Below are 11,406 nucleotides of genomic sequence, written 5' to 3'. Positions count from 1 at the left end.
AAAAGAACCGGGCGACCCGTTAAAATTGCTTAGCCGAGGTCCTGGAAGCCTAACCCGGCGTGATCTTGTGCAAAAAGCCGCTGCTGAGCTCCAGCTGGAAGTGTAAAAAGAACCGGGCTGGATCAAAAAAAGAACCGGGCGGCCCTTTAAAATTGCTTAGCCGAGGTCCTGGAACCCTAACCCGGCGTGATCTTGTGCAAAAAGCCGCTGCTGAGCTCCAGCTGGAAGTGTAAAAAGAACCGGGCTGGTTCAAAAAAAGAACCGGGCGACCCGTTAGAAGTGCTTAGCCGAGGTCCTGGAAGCCTAACCCGGCGTGATCTTGTGCAAAAAGCCGCTGCTGAGCTCCAGCTGGAAGTGGAAAAAGAACCGGGCTGGATCAAAAAAGAACCGGGCGACCCGTTAAAATTGCTTAGCCGAGGTCCTGGAAGCCTAACACGGCGTGATCTTGTGCAAAAAGCCGCTCCCGAGCTCCAGCTGGAAGTGTAAAAAGAACCGGGCTGGATAAAAAAAGAACCGGGCTGGATCAAAAAAGAACCGGGCGACCCGTTAAAATTGCTTAGCCGAGGTCCTGGAAGCCTAACACGGCGTGTTCTTGTGCAAAAAGCCGCTCCCAAGCTCCAGCTGGAAGTGTAAAAAGAACCGGGCTGGATAAAAAAAAGAACCGGGCTGGTTCAAAAAAGAACCGGGCGGCCCGTTAAAATTGCTTAGCCGAGGTCCTGGAAGCCTAACACGGCGTGTTCTTGTGCAAAAAGCCGCTCCCGAGCTCCAGCTGGAAGTGTAAAAAGAACCAGGCTGGATAAAAAAAAGAACCGGGCTGGATCAAAAAAGAACCGGGCGACCCGTTAAAATTGCTTAGCCGAGGTCCTGGAAGCCTAACACGGCGTGATCTTGTGCAAAAAGCCGCTCCCGAGCTCCAGCTGGAAGTGTAAAAAGAACCGGGCTGGATAAAAAAAGAACCGGGCTGGATAAAAAAAAAGAACCGGGCGACCCGTTAAAATTGCTTAGCCGAGGTCCTGGAAGCCTAACACGGCGTGATCTTGTGCAAAAAGCCGCTCCCGAGCTCCAGCTGGAAGTGTAAAAAGAACCAGGCTGGATAAAAAAAAGAACCGGGCTGGATCAAAAAAGAACCGGGCGACCCGTTAAAATTGCTTAGCCGAGGTCCTGGAAGCCTAACACGGCGTGTTCTTGTGCAAAAAGCCGCTCCCGAGCTCCAGCTGGAAGTGTAAAAAGAACCAGGCTGGATAAAAAAAAGAACCGGGCTGGATCAAAAAAGAACCGGGCGACCCGTTAAAATTGCTTAGCCGAGGTCCTGGAAGCCTAACACGGCGTGTTCTTGTGCAAAAAGCCGCTCCCGAGCTCCAGCTGGAAGTGTAAAAAGAACCAGGCTGGATAAAAAAAAGAACCGGGCTGGATCAAAAAAGAACCGGGCGACCCGTTAAAATTGCTTAGCTGAGGTCCTGGAAGCCTAACACGGCGTGATCTTGTGCAAAAAGCCGCTCCCGAGCTCCAGCTGGAAGTGTAAAAAGAACCGGGCTGGATAAAAAAAAGAACCGGGCTGGATAAAAAAAAAGAACCGGGTGGCCCGTTAAAATTGCTTAGCCGAGGTCCTGGAAGCCTAACCCGGCGTGATCTTGTGCAAAAAGCCGCTCCCGAGCTCCAGCTGGAAGTGTAAAAAGAACCGGGCTGGATAAAAAAAGAACCGGGCTGGATCAAAAAAGAACCGGGCGACCCGTTAAAATTGCTTAGCCGAGGTCCTGGAAGCCTAACACGGCGTGTTCTTGTGCAAAAAGCCGCTCCCAAGCTCCAGCTGGAAGTGTAAAAAGAACCGGGCTGGATAAAAAAAAGAACCGGGCTGGATCAAAAAAGAACCGGGCGACCCGTTAAAATTGCTTAGCCGAGGTCCTGGAAGCCTAACACGGCGTGATCTTGTGCAAAAAGCCGCTCCCGAGCTCCAGCTGGAAGTGTAAAAAGAACCAGGCTGGATAAAAAAAAGAACCGGGCTGGATCAAAAAAGAACCGGGCGACCCGTTAAAATTGCTTAGCCGAGGTCCTGGAAGCCTAACCCGGCGTGATCTTGCCCGAAAGTCGGCCTCTATACTTCCATTTTAGGTACCAGGGGCTATTAGTGTACTTGGTCCCACTAGTCAGTGTACTCATCCAGTTACCCCCCGTTTTCCAAAACACCATCGGCACGTATAAGGGGGGGACTCTTGAGAGAGATGAGGTATATGGCAGCGCAACACCAATCCGCTCCGCGCTGGTTCCCATGTCGGCTACGGATGAATAAAACCAGCCTGTCCCCCCTGGAGCTCACGAGACACGGAATTTTTTCTAAGTGCCAACGGCTCTTCCGAGCAAACGTGTCCGCTCCGGCTGGTTCCCCCGTCGGCCTCGAATGACGAAAAATGCCGGTCTCCGCCCGGAGCTCATGACAAACGAAAAATTTTCTAAGTGCCAACGGCACTAGCGAGCGAATGTGTCCGCTCGGCGCTGGTTCCCGGGTCGAACCCGGAAGACGAAAAACGCCGCTCTCCGCCCGGAGCTCATGACAAACGAAAAATTTTCTAAGTGCCAACGGCACTAGCGAGCGAATGTGTCCGCTCGGCGCTGGTTCCCGGGTCGAACCCGGAAGACGAAAAACGCCGCTCTCCGCCCGGAGCTCATGACAAACGAAAAATTTTCTAAGTGCCAACGGCACTAGCGAGCGAATGTGTCCGCTCGGCGCTGGTTCCCGGGTCGAACCCGGAAGACAAAAAACGCCGGTCTCCGCCCGGAGCTCATGACAAACGAAAAATTTTCTAAGTGCCAACGGCACTAGCGAGCGAATGTGTCCGCTCGGCGCTGGTTCCCGGGTCGAACCCGGAAGACGAAAAACGCCGCTCTCCGCCCGGAGCTCATGACAAACGAAAAATTTTCTAAGTGCCAACGGCACTTGCGAGCGAATGTGTCCGCTCGGCGCTGGTTCCCGGGTCGGACCCGGAAGACGAAAAACGCCGGTCTCCGCCCGGAGCTCATGACAAACGAAAAATTTTCTAAGTGCCAACGGCACTAGCGAGCGAATGTGTCCGCTCGGCGCTGGTTCCCGGGTCGGACCCGGAAGACGAAAAACGCCGGTCCTCGCCTGGAGGTCCCAGCAAAATCGGCGAAAAAACGACTAAGTGTCAACTTTCGAAAAAACGACTAAGTGCCCACGGCTCTGCGGGGCTTGTGAGTCCGCCCCGCGCCGGTTCGGTGGTCGGCCTCAAAAAGCAAAAAATCAGCCTCTCTCCCTGGAGCTCACCTCGAGGTACCAGGGGGTGAGGTACCCGGGCTAAGGTGCAGTACCTTTTTTGGTCTTCAGGTGCGCCAGAGTACAATGAAATGGTCCCAGTAGTCAGTGTACTCATCGACTTTCCCCCCGTTTTCCAAAGCACCTCGTTTACGAGTATGGAGGAGATGGTGCTGGTCTCCCCACGGCGTCGGACACGCCGTCCTCGACAGCACAAGGTCGGATAGAAGACCTGGAAAGCGCCGTGGCACGCGCTGGAGGTGGGCACTTTGGCGAAAAAACGACTAAGTGTCAACTTTCGAAAAAACGACTAAGTGTCAACTTTCGAAAAAACGGCTAAGTGTCAACTTTCGAAAAAACGACTAAGTGTCACCTCTCTGAAAAAATGGCAAAGTGTCGCCTCTCTGAAATTTTTCTAAGTGCCCACGGCTCTGCGGGCTCGTGCATCCGAGCCGCGCCGGTTCTGCAACCGGCCTAGAATGACGAAAAATAACGGTCTCCTCCTGGAGCTCACAGCCAATTGTGGCGAAAAAGTGGCAAAGTGCCCACGGCCCTGCCGAGCTTTGGCGTCCGCTCAGCGCCGGTGCCGCAGTCGGCCTCGAATGACGAAAAATAACGGTCTCCTCCTGGAGCTCACAGCCAACTTGGCAAAAAGTTTCTAAGTGCCCACGGCCCTGCCGAGCTTTGGCGTCCGCCCAGCGCCGGTTCCGCAGTCGGCCTCGAATGACGAAAAATAACGGTCTCCTCCTGGAGCTCACAGCCAACTTGGCAAAAAGTTTCTAAGTGCCCACGGCCCTGCCGAGCTTTGGCGTCCGCTCAGCGCCGGTGCCGCAGTCGGCCTCGAATGACGAAAAATGACGGTCTCCTCCTGGAGCTCACAGCCAACTTGGCAAAAAGTTTCTAAGTGCCCACGGCCCTGCCGAGCTTTGGCATCCGCCCAGCGCCGGTTCCGCAGTCGGCCTCGAATGACGAAAAATAACGGTCTCCTCCTGGAGCTCACAGCCAACTTGGCAAAAAGTTTCTAAGTGCCCACGGCCCTGCCGAGCTTTGGCGTCCGCCCAGCGCCGGTTCCGCAGTCGGCCTCGAATGACGAAAAATAACGGTCTCCTCCTGGAGCTCACAGCCAACTTGGCAAAAAGTTTCTAAGTGCCCACGGCCCTGCCGAGCTTTGGCGTCCGCTCAGCGCCGGTTCCGCAGTCGGCCTCGAATGACGAAAAATAACGGTCTCCTCCTGGAGCTCACAGCCAACTTGGCAAAAAGTTTCTAAGTGCCCACGGCCCTGCCGAGCTTTGGCGTCCGCCCAGCGCCGGTTCCGCAGTCGGCCTCGAATGACGAAAAATAACGGTCTCCTCCTGGAGCTCACAGCCAACTTGGCAAAAAGTTTCTAAGTGTCACATCTGTGAAAAAACGACTAAGTGTCAACTTTCGAAAAAACGGCTAAGTGTCAACTTTCGAAAAAACGGCAAAGTGTCACATCTCTGAAAAAACGGCTAAGTGTCGACTTTCGAAAAAACGGCTAAGTGTCAACTTTCGAAAAAACGGCAAAGTGTCACATCTCTGAAAAAACGGCTAAGTGTCACATCTCTGAAAAAACGGCTAAGTGTCACATCTCTGAAAAAACGGCTAAGTGTCGCCTCTCTGAAAAAACGGCAAAGTGTCAACTTTCGAAAAAACGACAGAGTGTCGCCTCTCTGAAAAAACGACTAAGTGTCGACTCTGAGAAAATGGCAAAGTGCCCACGGCTCTGCGGGCTCGTGCATCCGACCCGCGCCGGTTCCCCAGCCGGCCTGATATAAGGCAAAACCAGCCTCTCCGCCTGGAGCTCAGAGCCAACTTGGCGAATATTTTCTAAGTGCCCACGGCTCTGCGTGGCTACGGCGTCTGCCCAGCGCCGGTTCCTGGGTCGAACCCCGAGGACGAGGAATGCCGGTCTCCGCCTGGAGGTCCCAGCTTAATCGGCGAAAATTTTCTAAGTGCCCACGGCTCTGCCGGGCTCGTGCATCCGACCCGCGCCGGTTCCCCAGCCGGCCTGAAATAAGGCAAAACCAGGCTCTCCCCCTGGAGCTCAGAGCCAATTGTGGCGAAAAAACGACTAAGTGTCAACTTTCGAAAAAACGACTAAGTGTCAACTTTCCAAAAAAACGGCTAAGTGTCGACTTTCGAAAAAACGGCTAAGTGTCAACTTTCGAAAAAACGACTAAGTGTCGCCTCTGAAAAAACGACTAAGTGTCGCCTCTCTGAAAAAACGACTAAGTGCCCACGGCTCTGCGGGGCTTGTGAGTCCGCCCCGCGCCGGTTCGGCGGTCGGCCTCAAAAAGCGAAAAATCAGCCTCTCTCCCTGGAGCTCACCAAAAATTTGTCGAAATTTTTCTAAGTTCTCCTCGAGGTACCAGGGGGTGAGGTACCCGGGCTAAGGTGCAGTACCTTTTTTGGTCTTCAGGTGCGCCAGAGTACAATGAAATGGTCCCAGTAGTCAGTGTACTCATCGACTTTCCCCCCGTTTTCCAAAGCACCCCGTTTACGAATATGGAGGAGATGGTGCTGGTCTCCCCACGGCGTCGGACACGCCGTCCTCGACAGCACAAGGTCGGATAGAAGACCTGAAAAGCGCCGTGGCACGCGCTGGAGGTGTCACTGTGGCGAAAAAGTGACTAAGTGTCAACTTTCGAAAAAACGGCTAAGTGTCAACTTTCGAAAAAACGGCTAAGTGTCAACTTTCGAAAAAACGGCTAAGTGTCACCTCTCTGAAAAAACGGCAAAGTGTCAACTTTCGAAAAAACGACTAAGTGTCAACTTTCGAAAAAACGACTAAGTGTCACCTCTCTGAAAAAATGGCAAAGTGTCAACTGCGAATGTGGTGGTGCATGGAAGGAAGTGGAGGACGGCCGCCTCCTTAAACACAGGCCGGAGAGGAGCGTCAGGGCCAGGCTCCTCAAACATGGACCGAGTGTCGCCCTTAACACAGACCAAGGGGAGGACGGCCGCCTCCTTAAACACAGGCCGGAGAGGAGCGTCAGGGCCAGGCTCCTCAAACATGGACCGAGTGTCGCCCTTAACACAGACCAAGGGGAGGACGGCCGCCTCCTTAAACACAGGCCGGAGAGGAGCGTCAGGGCCAGGCTCCTCAAACATGGACCGAGTGTCGCCCTTAACACAGACCAAGGGGAGGACGGCCGCCTCCTTAAACACAGGCCGGAGAGGAGCGTCAGGGCCAGGCTCCTCAAACATGGACCGAGTGTCGCCCTTAACACAGACCAAGGGGAGGACGGCCGCCTCCTTAAACACAGGCCGGAGAGGAGCGTCAGGGCCAGGCTCCTCAAACATGGACCGAGTGTCGCCCTTAACACAGACCAAGGGGAGGACGGCCGCCTCCTTAAACACAGGCCGGAGAGGAGCGTCAGGGCCAGGCTCCTCAAACATGGACCGAGTGTCGCCCTTAACACAGACCAAGGGGAGGACGGCCGCCTCCTTAAACACAGGCCGGAGAGGAGCGTCAGGGCCAGGCTCCTCAAACATGGACCGAGTGTCGCCCTTAACACAGACCAAGGGGAGGACGGCCGCCTCCTTAAACACAGGCCGGAGAGGAGCGTCAGGGCCAGGCTCCTCAAACATGGACAGAGTGTCGCCCTTAACACAGACCAAGGGGAGGACGGCCGCCTCCCTAAACACAGGCCGGAGAGGAGCGTCAGGGCCAGGCTCCTCAAACATGGACCGAGTGTCGCCCTTAACACAGACCAAGGGGAGGACGGCCGCCTCCTTAAACACAGGCCGGAGAGGAGCGTCAGGGCCAGGCTCCTCAAACATGGACCGAGTGTCGCCCTTAACACAGACCAAGGGGAGGACGGCCGCCTCCTTAAACACAGGCCGGAGAGGAGCGTCAGGGCCAGGCTCCTCAAACATGGACCGAGTGTCGCCCTTAACACAGACCAAGGGGAGGACGGCCGCCTCCTTAAACACAGGCCGGAGAGGAGCGTCAGGGCCAGGCTCCTCAAACATGGACCGAGTGTCGCCCTTAACACAGACCAAGCGGAGGACGGCCGCCTCCCTAAATACAGGCCGAACCGGAGCGCGAGTGTCGCTCCTTAAACACGGACCGAGTGGAGGACGGCCGCCTCCTTAAACACAGGCCGAACAAAATGACACAAAGTGTCAACTGCGAATGTTGTCCATCCAAGGAAGGAGCGTGATGCCCGGCCGGCTCCTTAAACACAGGCCGAGAGTCGCCCCGGACGGTCCGCCTCGCGGCGCCCGTCTGCTCGGATAAAATGACACAAAGTGTCAACTACGAATGTTGTCCATCCAAGGAGGGAGCGTGATGCCCGGCCGGCTCCGAAAACACAGGCCGAGAGTCGCCCCGGACGGTCCGCCTCGCGGCGCCCGTCTGCTCGGATAAAATGACACAAAGTGTCAACTGCGAATGTTGTCCATCCAAGGAAGGAGCGTGATGCCCGGCCGGCTCCTTAAACACAGGCCGAGAGTCGCCCCGGACGGTCCGCCTCGCGGCGCCCGCCCGCTCGGATAAAATGACACAAAGTGTCAACTACGAATGTTGTCCATCCAAGGAAGGAGCGTGATGCCCGGCCGGCTCCTTAAACACAGGCCGAGAGTCGCCCCGGACGGTCGCCTCGCGGCGCCCGTCTGCTCGGATAAAATGACACAAAGTGTCAACTACGAATGTTGTCCATCCAAGGAGGGAGCGTGATGCCCGGCCGGCTCCGAAAACACAGGCCGAGAGTCGCCCCGGACGGTCCGCCTCGCGGCGCCCGTCTGCTCGGATAAAATGACACAAAGTGTCAACTGCGAATGTTGTCCATCCAAGGAAGGAGCGTGATGCCCGGCCGGCTCCTTAAACACAGGCCGAGAGTCGCCCCGGACGGTCCGCCTCGCGGCGCCCGTCTGCTCGGATAAAATGACACAAAGTGTCAACTACGAATGTTGTCCATCCAAGGAGGGAGCGTGATGCCCGGCCGGCTCCGAAAACACAGGCCGAGAGTCGCCCCGGACGGTCCGCCTCGCGGCGCCCGTCTGCTCGGATAAAATGACACAAAGTGTCAACTGCGAATGTTGTCCATCCAAGGAAGGAGCGTGATGCCCGGCCGGCTCCTTAAATACAGGCCGAGAGTCGCCCCGGACGGTCCGCCTCGCGGCGCCCGCCCGCTCGGATAAAATGACACAAAGTGTCAACTACGAATGTTGTCCATCCAAGGAAGGAGCGTGATGCCCGGCCGGCTCCTTAAACACAGGCCGAGAGTCGCCCCGGACGGTCGCCTCGCGGCGCCCGTCTGCTCGGATAAAATGACACAAAGTGTCAACTACGAATGTTGTCCATCCAAGGAGGGAGCGTGATGCCCGGCCGGCTCCGAAAACACAGGCCGAGAGTCGCCCCGGACGGTCCGCCTCGCGGCGCCCGTCTGCTCGGATAAAATGACACAAAGTGTCAACTGCGAATGTTGTCCATCCAAGGAAGGAGCGTGATGCCCGGCCGGCTCCTTAAACACAGGCCGAGAGTCGCCCCGGACGGTCGCCTCGCGGCGCCCGTCTGCTCGGATAAAATGACACAAAGTGTCAACTACGAATGTTGTCCATCCAAGGAGGGAGCGTGATGCCCGGCCGGCTCCGAAAACACAGGCCGAGAGTCGCCCCGGACGGTCCGCCTCGCGGCGCCCGTCTGCTCGGATAAAATGACACAAAGTGTCAACTGCGAATGTTGTCCATCCAAGGAAGGAGCGTGATGCCCGGCCGGCTCCTTAAACACAGGCCGAGAGTCGCCCCGGACGGTCCGCCTCGCGGCGCCCGTCTGCTCGGATAAAATGACACAAAGTGTCAACTACGAATGTTGTCCATCCAAGGAGGGAGCGTGATGCCCGGCCGGCTCCGAAAACACAGGCCGAGAGTCGCCCCGGACGGTCCGCCTCGCGGCGCCCGTCTGCTCGGATAAAATGACACAAAGTGTCAACTGCGAATGTTGTCCATCCAAGGAAGGAGCGTGATGCCCGGCCGGCTCCTTAAATACAGGCCGAGAGTCGCCCCGGACGGTCCGCCTCGCGGCGCCCGCCCGCTCGGATAAAATGACACAAAGTGTCAACTACGAATGTTGTCCATCCAAGGAAGGAGCGTGATGCCCGGCCGGCTCCTTAAACACAGGCCGAGAGTCGCCCCGGACGGTCGCCTCGCGGCGCCCGTCTGCTCGGATAAAATGACACAAAGTGTCAACTACGAATGTTGTCCATCCAAGGAGGGAGCGTGATGCCCGGCCGGCTCCGAAAACACAGGCCGAGAGTCGCCCCGGACGGTCCGCCTCGCGGCGCCCGTCCGCTCGGATAAAATGACACAAAGTGTCAACTACGAATGTTGTCCATCCAAGGAGGGAGCGTGAGGCCCGGCCGGCTCCGAAAACACAGGCCGAGAGTCGCCCCGGACGGTCCGCCTCTCGAGGCGCCCGCCCGCTCGGATAAAATGACACAAAGTGTCAACTACGAATGTTGTCCATCCAAGGAGGGAGCGTGATGCCCGGCCGGCTCCGAAAACACAGGCCGAGATTCGACCCCGGACGGGCCGTCTTCTCCCGGCGCCCGCCCGCGTACGCCCCCCATCCCCGGTCGCCCGTCTGCTCCCGGTGGGCCTCCGAGTACCCCCTCACCCAACTGACCGACTGGCACTCATGACCCGCCTTGGTAGGGCCTCCATCGGCCTCGGCTCGTCCGACGTCGGGTGGACGGTTCCTACCCACTGCGGGTCGCACTCTAGCGCCCCGGCCGCTGCGTGAGCGTGCGCTCCCCGCGCCGCCCCGCAGGCCCCGGCGCGACCGTACTGCGGCGAGACCGAGACGACCCGGTTTGGCATCCATCCCACCTAGCCACGATCCACGGAGGCCGAGCGAGCGGCTGAGTGTCGGGCGCCGCGCGTGCGAGCGTCCGCCGGCCGCGCCGGTCCTTCCGCGAATGTCGTTTCTCAAACCCTCCGGCTTGATAGCGGCGGCACCACGGGAAGCCGTCCACACACACCGTCCGACCTCTATCCGAAAAGCCTTCCCGACCAACCGCGGTCGCGGGGGCGTCTGTCGCTCCGCATCGGGGGGGCGTATGGCTTCCGCGCTACGCGCTGCGGGCTCGGGGGGGCCGCAACGGCTGAGTCTGACTCGGCCGGGGCGCAGCTTCCCTCCCGGCAGTCAGCAATAGTGCCGATCGCGCCTGCCACCAGCCCCCTCCCCGACGGGTTCGTCGGCGCCGGCTGGCCGCCGTCCGCCTTCGTTCCCCGAGGGTTCCCAACCAGCGCCGATCCAACTCCGCATCCTGGCCGCACGCAGTGCGTGCCTCGCGCGGGTAAGTCGCCGGCGCAGCGCCGCAGCTCCCGACCCCCGCGTACGGGAATAGTTGAGGGCCTCAGCGGGCCGCACCGACCGAGTCCGACTCGGGCCGGGGCGCAGATTCCCGCTTGGGTGACCGAACGTTCTCTGCTCGGGCCGGAGGGCCGACGCCCGTCCCCCCCCGTCGTCCCCCACGGACCGCCTCCGAGGCCACTTCGCACGGCTCATCCTCGGCTCCCTACCAATGCTTAATCGATGGGGCCGCCCGGCCGGATTCGCGCCCCCCTGTCCACCGCGAGTCTCCCCAGACTAACCCGAGTTACCGCCCAGCTCGCCTAACCTTGCACTCGCTCTGCCAAACGGTCGTGTAGTCGGCGTGGCCGTCCTACGGGTCGCCCTCCGGCCCCAAACGCGCGGCGGGATAGCGGCAAGGCGGCGGCGGCGGCCAGCGGCGTCGGGGCGCTCGCACCGGAGAAGAGGCGTCTTACGAGGCCGGGCGCAGCTCCCTCTCGTTTACTTGCTGAGTAGCGGCGCTCGAAGGTTCCGCGGCGAGCGCGGCTCAACCCACCGAACGTCCCCCTGCAGCGGGCTCCATCGAAGGGCCGTCCCGCCGGATTCGCACCACCCTGTCCACCGCAAGGTCGTCCAACCGACTGCACGAGTTACCGCCCTGTTCGCCTAACCTTGCGGCACTAGCGGCAAGGCGGCGGCAGCGGTCAGCGGCGTCGGGGTCAAACTCAGCACCGGACAGGGCTGGTCTTACGAGGCCGGGCGCAGCTCCTCTCGTTTGGGGGTCCGCGAGGGTCGCGTTCGAGGTTCCGCGTCCTCGGCT

This window comes from Syngnathus leptorhynchus, unplaced genomic scaffold, assembly GCF_054491065.1.
Source record: "Syngnathus leptorhynchus isolate UIUO unplaced genomic scaffold, UIUO_Slep HiC_scaffold_103, whole genome shotgun sequence".
Classification (NCBI taxonomy): Eukaryota; Metazoa; Chordata; class Actinopteri; order Syngnathiformes; family Syngnathidae; genus Syngnathus; species Syngnathus leptorhynchus.
The sequence above is the reverse complement of the archived record's forward strand: the minus strand, read 5'-3'. Positions refer to the sequence as shown.